This window comes from Trichomycterus rosablanca, chromosome 8 (genome assembly GCF_030014385.1).
Source record: "Trichomycterus rosablanca isolate fTriRos1 chromosome 8, fTriRos1.hap1, whole genome shotgun sequence".
Taxonomy (NCBI): Eukaryota; Metazoa; Chordata; class Actinopteri; order Siluriformes; family Trichomycteridae; genus Trichomycterus; species Trichomycterus rosablanca.
In genome coordinates, this window is record NC_085995.1 from 24647908 (window position 1) to 24662822 (window position 14915).

Below are 14915 nucleotides of genomic sequence, written 5' to 3' on the forward strand. Positions count from 1 at the left end.
TATATGTGATGTGAATACAATAAAGGTAATTTTATTCAAAGTGGATACTAAAAGCTTATTGAAAAGAGCTTTGTCAGAGGAAGGGTTTATGCTAAAGGTCTGATCTTAGCATGTAAGTCTGATTCTGTTCACGTTGCAAATAAGAATATTTTTATGCAATGACTCTGATGGTCTATGTGACCCTAATTCTGTATGCTTCATTCAGAGGCAATGCATTATTCTTCCACCTTACTCTTAGTTGGATTGAACAGTCTCATACAGAGCAATAGAGCAATGTCACCATGCAGCACTGTTCAGTGGGCTTGCTGTGTTCAGATCATTTAAAAAACTATACATGGTCGTGCCTTCACAACCAACTTTTACTTTTTACACCCTTTACATACACAGAAAATACTGCCACAACAGGGGAGAGTACAAAACAAATTCATCTGCTTATTAGGACTAATAAGTAACAAGTTCAAGTAGCTCAAGAAGTGCAGCGGTGAGTTGTACCAGCCCCTACCACAGGGATCCAGCGTTTGAATTCCAGAGCTGGTGCGCTTGCAGAATATCCCTCTTCACCACCTGAGTGCCCTGATCCTGATCTGTTTTACACCAGGTGCCCTTCCTGATGCAAACCTCTTTCCTGTTCTGTGATTTCGTTCTGTACGCTTGCATAGCCTGCTGCCTAGCAGCTAAGCTGTTGTTGCTTCACATCATTCCCCGTTACAGTTAAAGCGTTTACAGTTGACCGGTCCAGCTCTAGCAAGGCAGAGATTTAGCAAGAGGTTTTGTCAGAAATGTAGCATCCTATTACAGAGCCACACTTAAAGCAACTGACCTTTTCACTATGAGCCATTTTCTGATCATGTTATGTATGGACATACACTGATCAGCCATAACATTAAAACCACCTCCTTGTTTCTACACTCACTGTCCATTTTATCACCTCCACTTACCATATAGAAGCACTTTGTAGTTCTACTGTAGTCCATCTGTTTCTCTACATGCTTTTTTAACCTGCTTTCACCCTGTTCTTCAATGGTCAGGACCCCCACAGAGCAGGTATTATTTAGGTGGTGGATCATTCTCAGCACTGCAGTGACAATGACATGGTGGTGGTGTGTTAGTGTGTGTTGTGCTGGTATGAGTGGATCAGACACAGCAGCTCTGCTGGAGTTTTTAAATACCGTGTCCACTCACTGTCCACTCTATTAGACACTCCTACCTAGTTGTTTCACCTTGTAGATGTAAAGTCAGAGACGATCGCTCATCTATTGCTGCTGTTTGAGTTGCTCATCTTCTAGACCAGTGGTCACAGGATGCTTCCCACGGGGGCTGTTGGACAGTGAGGTGTTTAAAAACTTCAGCAGCACTGCTGTGTCTGATCCACTCATACCAGCACAACACACACTAACACACCACCACCATGTCAGTGTCACTCCAGTGCTGAGAATGATCCACCACCCAAATAATACCTACTCTCTGGTGGTCCTGTGGGGGTCCTGACCATTGAAGAACAGCATGAACAAAGCATGCAGAGAAACAGATGGACTACAGTCAGTAATTGTAGAGCTACAAAAGGCTTCTATATGGTAAGTGGAGCTGATAAAATGACCAATGTGTGTAGAAACAAGGAGGTGGTTTTAATGTTATGGCTGATCGGTGTAGACTAAAATAGCAGAAGTCACAAATTAATACAAATTTGCAGCTGGTTGTAAACAGAAAATACTGGGATGTTCCCATTAGTGAAAAACTATAAATAATTAAGATGCATTTGGATGCAACATTATCCTTAGAATAACCCAGGCAGCACTCACAGAAGTGTATTTAGAAAGATATTTAGGAATGTTCATGAACAACAAGCCACCTGGAAAATGATTTTTATATTCCGTTTTTACTCAGACATCTTGATCATTGTTCTTCTGACTTCTGTTCCACATTTTGACCACAATTCACTGAGCACTCAGCAATGAATTGCAGAGGCAATCAAGAATATAGAAGATAGCTAAGAAAAGCTAAGAGTTTAATGATGACAGGAGCTTGATGAGTAGGCAATGATTTTTATATGGATTGAGCACAGGAGGCATGTGGGAGCTATACGACTTTGGTGGTACTAATAGCGAGCCTGAACTTGATTCTGCTTTTTGGTGGATGAGAAGTTACCATGACCGATACCAAATTTCTATCTGAGCTCAGCCCAGCCTACGCTTTGTAATTCTTCACTTTTATCTGGCTAACTGTGTTATTTTACCTATATTACATTGATGTAGGAGTTTGATGGAGGCTGCTGTAGTCATCTGTAAGGAGCAATGAGAAATCTACAGTTCATCCTGTTTTAATGACCCACTCTCTGTATCGTTCTCCAATTCTTACCCACATTTACAGAGTGACTCATATGAACACCACCGGTAAACAACTCAAAGCTCTGAAGGCAGAAGTTCTGAACATGAATGTGTTGTAAAACTTTTGTAAACTCAGTATTTATTTTGGTGGATTTAAACATTTATATTTTTCATGTAAGGCTTCTCTTTCAGGGAGCTATGTGTATTACTTTTTCTGTTGCTATGTGACAGCGCTAATACATAATGATTAATAAATATGATGGAAAATAATGTAGTTCTGTGTGTCGTGTGCTTTATCTTACACTTTTTAACTGGTTTTGTTTTTTGTTTTTTTAATTGCAATTTTTCCCCAATTATTCTCTCAATCAAGTCGTATCCAACTACCTGGTTCCCAGTCTGTCTGTAGCAGAGATGAGATTCAAACCGACGAGTTCGAGATGTCAGCTCTGGTGTGCTAGCATGTTTTACCGCTGCACCTTAGCACCCGACTGGTTTTTGTACTTAAAGAAATATGGGCGCTCAGGTGGCGCAGCGGTAAAACACGCTAGCCCCATATCGCTTGAATCCAGGGTTCAAATCTCAGAGGAGCTATCTGCTTGCCGGGCATCTACATACAAACATAAATGACTATGGGGGTAAGGGGTATCTAAACAGCCAAGTCATTGGGAGGTGCATTTGTCAGTGCACTCAGTGCCAGTCCCAAGCCTGTATACAAATAAGAAGGGTTGGATCAGAAAAGGTATTGGACAAACAAACTGTGCCAAATTAGGTTTGGATCAGAATTATCTGCTGTGGCGATCCCTAAACATGAGGGCAAAAGAAAAAGAAATTGAAGAAACTAGAAATGTTGTGCATACATTATGAACAATTGCAATTGTGTATATATACAACCCCTGGCAAAAATTATGGAATCACCACTCTTGGAAGATGTTCTGTCAATTGTTTAATTTTGTAGAAAAAAAAAAAATCACAGACATGCCACAAAACTATCATTTTTCAAAATGTCAACCTTCTGGCATTAAGAAACAATAAAAAAAAGAAACAAATATAATAGTTGTGGTCAGTCACAATTGCTTTTTTTAGATCAAGTAGAGGAAAAAAATATGGAATCACTCAAATCTGAGGAAAGAATTATGGAATCACTCTGTAATTTGCAGTTTAAAAACAAAACATCTGCAGCAGATTAGATTTGCTAATTATTCTTCAGTTTAAAAAGAGTGCTTACACCTCGGAGAGCTGTTGCACAAAGCAGATTGTCATGAATCATGGTTCCAACACAAGATATGTCAGTTGAAACAAATGAGAGGATTATAAAACTCCTTCAAGAAGATAAATCATTGTGGAATGTCGCAAAAGATGTTGGTTGTTCCCAGTAAGCTGTGTTTAAAATCTGGACCAAGTACAAACAAAATGGGAAGGTTGTAAAAGGGAAGCATACTGGTAGACCAAGTAAGACATCAAAGCATCAAGATAGAAAACTTAAAGCAATATGTCTTGAAAACAGAAAATGCACAACAAAACAAATGAGAAACAAGTGGCCGGAAAGTGGAGTCAATGTCTGTGACTGAACTGTAAGAAATCACCTAAAAGAAATGGGATTTACATACAGAAAAGCCAAACAAAAGCCATCATTAACACCTAAAAAGAAAAGAACAAGGTTAAAGTAGGCTAAAGAAAAGCAATCGTGGACTGTGGGTGACTGGATAAAAGTGATCTTCAGTGATGAATCGCGAATCTGCATTGGGCAAGGTGATGATGCTGGAACTTTTGTTTGGTGTCTGTCCAATGAAATTTATGAAGATAACTGCCTAAAGAAAACATGTTAATTTCCACAGTTGTTGATGATATGGGCCTGCATGTCGGGTAAAGGCACAGGGGAGATGGTCTTCAATAAATGCCAAAGTCCACATTGAAATTTTGGACGCTTTTCTTATTCCATCAGTTGAAAGGATGTTTGGTGATGATGACTTCATTTTTCAAGATGATAATGCATCTTGCCATAGGGCAAAGGACGTGAAAACTTTCCTTCAAGAAAACAGATAATGTCAATGGCATGGCCTGCAAATAGTCCGGATCTCAATCCATTTGAAAATCTCTGGTGGAAATTGAAGAAAATGGTCAATGACAAGGTTCCAACCTGCAAAGCTGATCTGGCAACAGCAAGAGACAGTTGAAGGCAGATTGATGAAGAATACTGTTTGTCATTAGTTAACTCCATGCCTCAGAGAGTTTAAACCATTATAAAAGCCAGAGGTGGTGCAACAAAGTAATAATGGTGCAGTGTTTTCTAATGATTCCATAATTTTTTCCTCAGATTTGAGTGATTCCATATTTTTTTCCTCTACTTGATCTAAAAAAAAGCAATTGTGACTGACCACAACTATTATATTTGTTTCTTTTTTTATTGTTTCTTAATGCCAGAGGGTTGACAGTTTGAGAAATGATAGTTTTGTGGCATGTCTGTGATTTATTTTTTTTTCTACAAAATTAAACATTTGAAAGAACATCTTCCAAGAGTGGTGATTCCATAATTTTTGCCAGGGGTTGTATATATACACATACATACATACATACATATACATATACATATATGCCAACAGCATCCTGTGACCACTGATGAAGGTCTAGGAGATGACCAACTCAAACGGCAGCAATAGCTGAGTGATCGTCTCTGACTTTTACATCTGCAAGATGGACCAACTAGGTAGGAGTGTTTAATAGAGTGGACAGTGAGTGGACACGGTATTTTAAAACTCCAGCAGTGCTATAAATACAGCACTGTGCAGACATGCATGTAACATTGTGCATACAGTGGAATTCACTAATTGATGCAAGACTCTCTCTGTGAGGAAAGTGCTACAGGCCGTCTTTTACAATTTACATATTATTTGAATAGTAAAACTTTTGAATGGAAAATTCTCTTCCCTGTCTTTTCTCTCTCCTGTTGTAGGTTTCTTTCTATTTTTGGCAACCAGGTATTTCTTTAAAATGAGACATGACGCTCTACACCTCACTCGTGGTTCCTTTCTGGATAGTTCCAAGTGCTATTTGTTCCCTACATGGTTGCCAGGTTCATGTTTTTTCCCAATAATGTCATTTTGTTTGTACAGAAATGTTAAACATTTTCCTCCAAAGCTCACTGTTCCACACCATGCTCCAGGGATACGGAATGTGCAAATTGCTTCTTATCTTCAATCACCGTCTGGTTCGACTCGGCATCTCTACACACCAAGTGTAAGCTACAGTGTACAGTGTGATGTGCAGAGAAAAATCGTCGGCTGTCATCTTTCCACCCTTGAAGATCTGTACTCCTCTAGGATAAGAAGAGGGCATGGAAGATTAAGGCTGACTTTTCACACACTGGTCACTGCCTTTTCCAGCAGTTTTCATCTCAGCGGAGACAGAGATTGAGAGCTTTAATGACTCGGACCAACCGCCACCGCAACAGCTTCTTTCCCCCAGGCCATCACATAATAAACAAGGACTATTTCCACATCCCTTAGCTTTAATGAATGCACATGGATTTAATCATACATGCTGCACATCACACGTGCCTCCCATATTTTTCCCTTATGCAGTCAATGCACATATCTTCATTGCACATGTTGTCTGATGATGTACTGTTTATGTTGCATACTGTTTATATATAGTGTTCATTTTTCTATTATTTAATTAGATGTATATAGTTTGACACCTGCACCGAAAGGGCGGCACGGTGGCTCAGTGGGTAGAACTGTCGCCTCACAGCAAGAAGGTCCTGGGTTCGATCCCCAGGCGGGGCGATCCGGGTCCTTTCTGTGCGGAGTTTGCATGTTCTCCCCAATGGTAACCCCTGTGGATTTGCTCCGGTTTCCTCCCACTGTCCAAAAACATGCAGTCAGGTTAATTGGAGACACTAAATTGCCCTATAAGTGAATGTGAATGTGTGTGTGTATGTGCGTCTGCACTGCGATGGACTGGCGTCCCGTCCAGGGTGTTACTTATGTTACTGATGTTAATCCCCACTGCTGATTTTTTCATATGCCCCCTCCGACACGTGTGCAGTAGCCAACTGCATCTTTTCACCTGCACAAGGCGAGTTCATATGTGGATCAGCTTTGCGTACATAGAGCCACACCCTGTCCACATTATTCCACGACTCTGTGCAGGTACCATCAACCAGCCAGCAGAGGTCATAATTGCATCAGTTATGAGGTTCCTCTCTGGCTTTTTACCCCTGTATGAACAACAAGCCAATCCAGTCCAGCTGGATGGCAGAGCTGAGTTTCGAACCAACGAGTTCGAAAAGATTCTTATTTTAATAAATACTTGAAATAGGTTTTCCAGTAGCGCTATTCAGAGTCAAGGGTTCGAATCCGCAATGGTGATATTGGCTGGTCGTGCATACATACAGACATGATTTGCTATATCTGGAGTGGGGATGCCAGAACCCCCTACGATGGATTTGCATCCTGTCCATGGTGTGTTACTGCATTGCGCCCTGTGATTTTGGGGAAACCGGACCCACTCCAACCCTGACCAGGATAAAGTGATAGTAGGACATGAAAATGTTTGTTTGTTTTATTAGGATTTTACACTTTGGTTACATTCATGACATTAATGGTAGTTACTCATTACACAAGGTTCATCAGTTCACAAGGTTATATCGAACACAGACATGGACAATTCAGTGTCTCCAATTCACCTCACTTGCATGTCTTTGGACTGTGGGAGGAAACCGGAGCACCCGGAGTAAACCCACCCAGACACACAGAAAGGACCCGGACCGCCCCACCTGGGGAACGAACCCAGGACCTTCTTGCTATGAGGCGACAGTGCTACCCACTTAGCCACCGTGCCGCCCAACATGAAAATGAATAAATACATGAACTATTTGTTATCTATGTATACGGTATGTTGGTCTATGTTGCTAACAAAGTGAAATTTGTTCTGGAGGAAACTAACAAAAGTACCGGATTGAACCCAGGTCTCTGGAGCTGTCCAGCAGCAATGCTGTGCCGTGTCACCATCCCACTACTATGCCAGTAAGTCGATTAGCTACTATAAACTGCTTTAAGATGCCATGAACTGGTTTCATTCGAAGGTTTATTCCTCACATACAGGTACCTAGGAAAAATGTGTGGCTTAATGATACAAACTAAGCTAGAGTGAGTGCTGCACAGCAACATTAGTCCTGGGTACCTGGGTTCGATCCTTGACTAGTCAATGTCTGTTGCAAGTTTTTCATGTCTTTTAGGTTCTGCCTGAATTACCTTCTTCTTGAAATGGATCGTTACCATATCAAGGTTGTTTTTTCCAGTTTCTGAAGAGGCACCACCTCGACCCTGACCCCAACAATTACATCCTTGGTGAGTTCTCTGATAGTTGTGGCAGATATTTTTGCTGATTTAAGGATTTGTCAGGCAGGGTGGTGAGTGCAGGAATAGCAGACGTCTACTCCATATGGTCCCGGTATGTGTTTGCGGACACTGATGGACACGAGCCACACAACTTGCTTCCCATACATGTGCACATCAGACTAAATACCACGCTCGGATCGAGATGCAGTCACAACAACAAGCAGCTGAACAAGCAAAAAGCTTTACCCACTAATTGAAAAAAATGTCTCTTTAACCACATTATCAGGCTTCCCCCCACCTCCATTTACCTTCCCTATCAATCCTGAATCAACGCTCATCTATTCTTTTCTTCACCTCTTCTGGTGTAGTTTAAATCTATCTCTGTGTTTAGACTGGTACAGGGTGTAGCAAGATGTAATAGGAAGCAAGACCTGACAATGAATTTGCTTGTTTATCCTTAAAATACACTGATCAGCCATAACATCCTTGTTTCTACACTCACTGTCCATTTTATCAGCTCCACTAACCATATAGAAGCACTACTGACTGTAGTCCATCTGTTTATCTGCATGCTTTGTTAGCCCCCTTTCATGCTGTTCTTCAATGGTCAGGACTCTCCCAGGACCACTACAGAGTAGGTATTATTTGGATGTTGGATCATTCTCAGCACTGCAGTGACACTGACATGGTGGTGGTGTGTTAGTGTGTGTTGCGCTGGTATGAGTGGATCAGACTCAGCAATGCTGCTGGAGTTTTAAAATACCGTGTCCACTCACTGTCCATTCTATTAGACACTCCTACCTAGTTGGTCCACCTTGTAGATGTAAAGTCAGAGACGATCGCTCATCTATTGCTGCTGTTTGAGTTGGTCATCTCCTAGACCTTCATCAGTGGTCACAGGACACTGCCCATGGGACGCTGTTGGCTGGATATTTTTGGTTGGTGGACTATTCTCAGTCAGTGACAGTGAGGTGTTTAAAAACTCCATCAGCATTGCTGTGTCTTATCCACTCATACCAGCACAACACACACCAACACACCACCACCATGTCAGTGTCACTACAGTGCTAAGAATGATCCACCACCTAAATAATACCTGCTCTGTGGTGGTCCTGGGAGAGTCCTGACCATTGAAGAACAGCATGAAAGGAGGCTAACAAAGCATGCAGAGAAACAGATGGACTACAGTCAGTAATTGTAGAACTACTAAGTGATTCTATATGGTAAGTGAAGCCGATAAAATGGACAGTGAGTGTAGAAACAAGGTCTTTTTAATGTTATGGCTGATTGGTGTAAATTACTGAACATTAAAGCTCTGTGTAAGAAGGACCGCTACTACAGTTATCAGATCTACAGTACAATAACCCTATAACTAATGACTATCCATCAGACTCTATAACAATATCTCTCCATAACACAGTTTTTATTTGAAAGGGGACAATGACTAAAGCAGGGATTCTCATCTTGCTGTAGGGTGTGAGTGCTGCTCACCAAGCTCCTGTGCTCAGTGCTGGCTGTAAAGTGGACTACACTGTCAGAACATCTACTTTATAGTCAGTGTCGAAAGGCCAGGAACCAAGAACCCTGATGCAGTATGGTACCCACAGGATCTGCTCTGCCACTAGGTCACCAATGTAAAAATAGTTTTAAATGTGACATTTTCAAGACAGTTTCACAGACCTCCAGAACTCCAGTCTGGGAGAGATACACCACTGCATCTCATTTAACATTTTACTGATTCAGCTCATCAGATAATATATGCTGTTTCCTTGCTCTCTCAGAGGGAAAAAAACACAAATCCTCCAGAACCACCGAGCTACAGGTGAGACATCTGTACAGCCTTTGCTATATCTCACCTAATTTTTCAGTCCAGCAGTTCATCACAGGTGCTGAAGTCTGCAGTGATGTAAAAAAGATGAGAGATGTCTTTTACCATGATTTCAGTTTGGAGTGCCTTGCCGAGTGCTCGCTCATCAGCCATCCTCTGGAAAATTGGCTTTTTTTTACTTTTGCCTCAAAAATTTCCATCTCAATTTCTCATTTAAAAATGTCAAGAGTTAAAATGAGCTCGGAGTGCAGTTCCATTTTAAAACAACTCTGATCAGTTATCTTTTCAATCACAAAAAAGTGCTGTTCGTAAAGCAGATCTACAGATGTACAGTACAAATCATAGATGTACGAATTGCACACTTTGTGCACATTATGTTTGTTCTAATTAATTTAAATGACAACACTTTGTTTTTATTTGAAACAATTTGGCTTAACTTATTTTATTTACATTTTCATTTTTCCTTTTTCATTCCTTTTTTCAAAGTGACTTACAGTACTGTGACAGCATACTGTCTAAGCAATTGAGGGTTAAGAGCCTTGTTCAAGGGCCAAACAGTGACAACCTGGCAGCGGTGGGGCTTAAACCAGCAAAAAAAATTTTGTTATAGTAAGTTTAACCGAAGGAGGAGGGTTGCCTAATGAAGGGCTACCAGCACTGTGCCAGATCAGGTATGTGGACCAGAATGATTCACTGTGCCTTCCCCTAAAACAGGAGCAGCTTACTCAAAATCACTCACTCACTCACTTTCTTAACTGCTTATCCAATTAGGGTCGCAGGGGGGTGCTGGAGCCCATCCCAGCTTTTCAATGGGTGCAAGGCACACAGTAACACCCTGGACGGGGCACCAGTCCATTGCAGGGCAGACACACATACACACACATTCAACTATAGGGCAATTCAGTGACTCCAATTAACCTGACTGTGGGAGGAAACCGGAGCACCCGGAGGAAACCCACGCAGACACAGGGAGAACATGCAAACTCCACACAGAAAGGACCCGGACCGCCCCGCCTGAGGATCAAACCCAGGACCTTCTTGCTGTGAGACGACAGTGCTACCCACCGAGCCACCGTGCCGCCCTTAATCTAAATCATCAATGGTAATTTTTATTCTTTTGTTACTCAAAATCCCACACCGAAAATATAATATAAGAAATAGTTTGGCTGATTTAATAAACATTTCTTTATTCACCACCATGCCACAGACATTGATACAAATACCATTTCCAGAAAGGTTTGAACTCTTCCAAAGACAAACTCAGATTCAGAAATTGATGCTTGCAAAACGCTCAACAAGGCAGGGACAGGAGCCTGTATACCACTGTGTTACATCTACTTTTCTTTGTTTGAGAATCAAAGATACTAATTCTTGCATTTGCACAAATTCTTGAAGTGACAGTGTATGTCATTGTCTCCTCCTATGATTTTCCTCTTCATGATGCGCCATACGATTTTAACAGTAGTCAGATCGGGACTGCAGGCAAGTCAGTCAAGCACACACACTCTATGTCCAAGAAGCCATGCTGTAGTAACCTGTGCAGAATGCCTCCGTGCAGAATACCTCTGCATCAGTGGTACTTTCACATATATGCAAATCACCCATGCCATGGGCTTTAATGCATCCCTCACCATCACAGATGCTGGCTTCTGCACTTTTAAACAAACTCAAATGTGGACTCATCTGACCACAGAACATGTTTCCCCTGTCCTTCAGTCCATCTCAGATGAATTTGGGCTCTAAGAACTCTACTTTTGTATCTGTACTAAATTAATATATGGCTTCCCATTGCATAATACAGTTTCAGGTTGCATTTCTCGATACGGTGATGGGCTGTGTTGAATGACAATGATTTTCCAAAGTACTCCTGAGCCCACGAGGCTATGTCTATCATGGTAACATGATGGTTTCTCGAACAATACCTCCTGAGGCTTTGATAGTCACACACATCAGCAGTATCTTTTCCTGATATTATGAATTGTAGATGGCGAATGACAATTTTTGGAAGTCTTGTGTTGAGAAATAAGTCTTGTGTTGTTGTCTTTAAACTGACTGACCATTCTCTCACAACATTTGGTACAAAGTGGTGAACCTTGACCTACTTGCTTACAAAGACTAAGCCTTTGGTGGATGCTCCTTTTTTATTCAGTCTTGATTACCTTACCTGTTATTAGTTAAACTGCTAATTGTGGAACCTTCCAGAACAGTATTACCTGTATAAGCTTAGTCTTGTTCTAGTCTTTTTTTTAAATGGTACAGGTGTCTCATTCTATAATTTTTTATATTTATAAAATATCATTTGGTTTGTCAGTGAAAAAACTTCAAATGTAATCTTCATACTTTTATTAGTTAAAAAGTTCAAACCATTTAACAAATACACAAAGTTGAATCAGTTCATCTGGACACAAGTTTGTTGTAGAGATACGTTTCGTCACTCAATCCGAATGACTTCTTCAGTCTGAGCTGGTGTTGAATACCCCAACCTTATATGCAGTTGATTTGCATAATGACTGATCACTGCCCATTGCATAACAATGGAACTGGTGATCAGGTCCATATGAAATTCATAATGACCATTAATAAGAATGGTCATGTGTGTCTTTCACACATGATTGGGGTAAAGCTCCAATTACGGAGTTGTATGATGGTGAGAGATGTACTCTCAGGCCCCCTTCCCGGTTCAGAGATGGTCATTCCCTCTTCACATAGATGGCCTCTTTGACTCCACGTTCAAACCAGCGTTCCTCCTTGTCAAGGATCTGCACATCTTCATCATTAAATGAGTGGCCACTGGCTTGCAGGTGGGTGTAAACCGCAGAGTCCTGGCCAGAAGAGGTCGATCTTCTATGTTGGGCCATCCGTTTCGCCAGTGGCTGTTTAGTTTCCCCGATGTACAGTTCCCGACAATCCTCCAGGCACCTAACAGCATACACTACGTTACTCTGTTTGTGTCGAGGAACCCGGTCCTTAGGGTGAACTAATTTCTGGCGTAGCGTGTTCTGGGGTTTGAAAGCAACTGAAACACGGTGTTTGGAGAATATCCGTCTTAATTGTTCCGATAATCCCGCCACATACGGAATCACCACTGGTTTGCGCTTAGACCGCGGTTGTTCTTCTCCTCCCTTCGATCCACTGGAGCTGTGTTTGGGCATTTTCCCCACTTTTACGAATGCCCAGTTGGGATAACCACATTCACCCAGGGCGTTCTTGACATGAGATTTCTTTCTATCCTTGGCCGTAGTGTCTGTGGGGATGCTGTTCGCCCGGTGGTGCAGCGTCCTGATGACTCCTAGTTTGTGCTCCAAAGGATGATGGGAGTCAAACCTTAAGTACTGGTCCGTGTGAGCTGGTTTGCGGTAAACATTTACTTTCAACCGTCCCCCATCTTTACTAGCAATTTCACAGTCTAAGAAGGCTAAAACGTTGTTGCTTGCATCCTCCCTTGTGAACTTGATGTGTTTGTCCACCGAGTTGATGTGGTCCGTGAAATGTGGTACTTTCTCTGATTTTATTTTAACCCAGGTGTCGTCCACATATCTAAACCAATGACTCGGTGGTGTCCCTGAGTAGGTCCTTAGTGCCTTCTTTTCCACTTCCTCCATGTACAGGTTTGCAACAATAGGTGAGACTGGGGACCCCATAGCACACCCATGTTTCTGTTTGTAGAACTGTCCTCTGTACGAGAAGTAGGTGGACTGAAGACACAGTTCTAGAAGTGTGCACACCTGGTCCGTGGTAAGGGTGGTCCTCGTGCTCCGGGTGGGGTCGCCTTGTAGTTTCCTACGGACCACCTCCACTGCCTCAGCAACCGGAATGCATGTGAAGAGGGATGTAACATCATACGAGACCATTGTTTCCTCCGTCTAAATGATGACGCCCTTCACCTTGTCCACAAAATCCATGGTGTTCTGAATGTGGTGTTCCGTGCTACCTACCAACGGGTTGAGAATCGATGCTAGAAACTTAGAAATGTTATGTCACAGAGTTAATCATACAAACAATGGGTCGTAAAGGTACATCCTGTTTGTGTATCTTAGGTAACCCATACAGACTAGGTGTAGCCTTCCTTGGATATAATTTGTAGTACAAAGCCCTGTCAATAGCATTGTTCAGTTCTAAAACTTTCAGACAATCTATCACCTTTTTCTTGTAGCTACTACCTGGATCTCGTTTCAGCAGCTCATAAGTGTTAGTGTCACTAAGTAACAACATCACTTTCTCATGATAGTCTATCTGGTTTAATAGAACAGTACATCTACCTTTGTCAGCAGGAAGTATGATGATGTTATTGTCCTTACTAAGTGTAGTAAGTGCATACCTCTCGTCTCTGCTGATGTTGGATGGCGGTGGCTTTGCATTACTCAGGCAAGCTGACACTTTCATCCGCAACTGTTCCGCTTCCAGGTCGGAGATGTTGTTGTTGCGGATTGCTGATTCTGTGGCTGTGATCAGTTCCACTAGTGGAACTTGCTTTGGTGTAACAGCGAAATTCAACCCCTTAGCCAAGATGTCTTTCTCCGCTTGTGTGAGTTTTCTGTCCGACAAGTTCTTCACCCACTTGTCCACATCACCAGCGTGTGTTTGCCCTTCATTCCTCTTTCGGCCATCCATGGTCTGTTGGTGTTTCTGTCCTGCAGCAAGCAAGTCAAACTTTTTTCGCTGCCTGGTTTTTGACTTTTCATGTTGTCCTAGACGAGCCTTCTGCGTGAAGTTAATCACCTGTTGGAGAGTGGGCTCATCTAGACGTGATGTAAGTCTTTGTACAATCTGCTCCTCTCTAGTTTTTTAGACATCGATTGTGAAGTTAGTTTGTCTCACCCGTTCATTCAATAGCTGGTTCTGTGCCTTCTGAATGATCTTGCTAGCTCGGTGACCTTTGACAGAAGATCTGAGTTGCAGGCTCTTAGGTGTGATCCTGCTCTGTCTGCATCTGATGTTAAATCGCAGGTGGTTCCTGTAGTCAGCCATCTTACGTGCCGTTTTCTCGTACTCTCGTACAAGTTTGAGGCAATCCTTGCCGAAGTGAGTCAGAATCTCTTGATGCATGCTCAATAATCCAGGTACACAAATCCACAAAGTTGAATCAGTTCATCTGGACACAAGTTTGTTGTAGAGATACGTTTCGTCACTCAATCCGAATGACTTCTTCAGTCTGAGCTGGTGTTGAATACCTGAAGAAGTCATTCGGATTGAGTGACGAAACGTATCTCTACAACAAACTTGTGTCCAGATGAACTGATTCAACTTTGTGGATTTGTGTACCTGGATTATTGAGCATGCATCAACAGCATTTAACAAATTTCAAGTTTTTTTGTTTTATGACATTTTAAGAAAGTGTCCCAACTTTTCTGGAAACTTTTATGGTGTTTGTAGATACATATTGAAATCTGTAATAGCAATCAGTATAATAAAGATGCATTTATT

At 41.8% G+C, this 14915-nt stretch overlaps 1 pseudogene; it reads right to left on the minus strand.

The window, feature by feature from the left end:
- Positions 1–5460: 5460 nt before the first annotated feature.
- On the minus strand, positions 5461–14537 carry LOC134318708 (uncharacterized; annotated as a pseudogene).
- Positions 14538–14915: the final 378 nt, after the last annotated feature.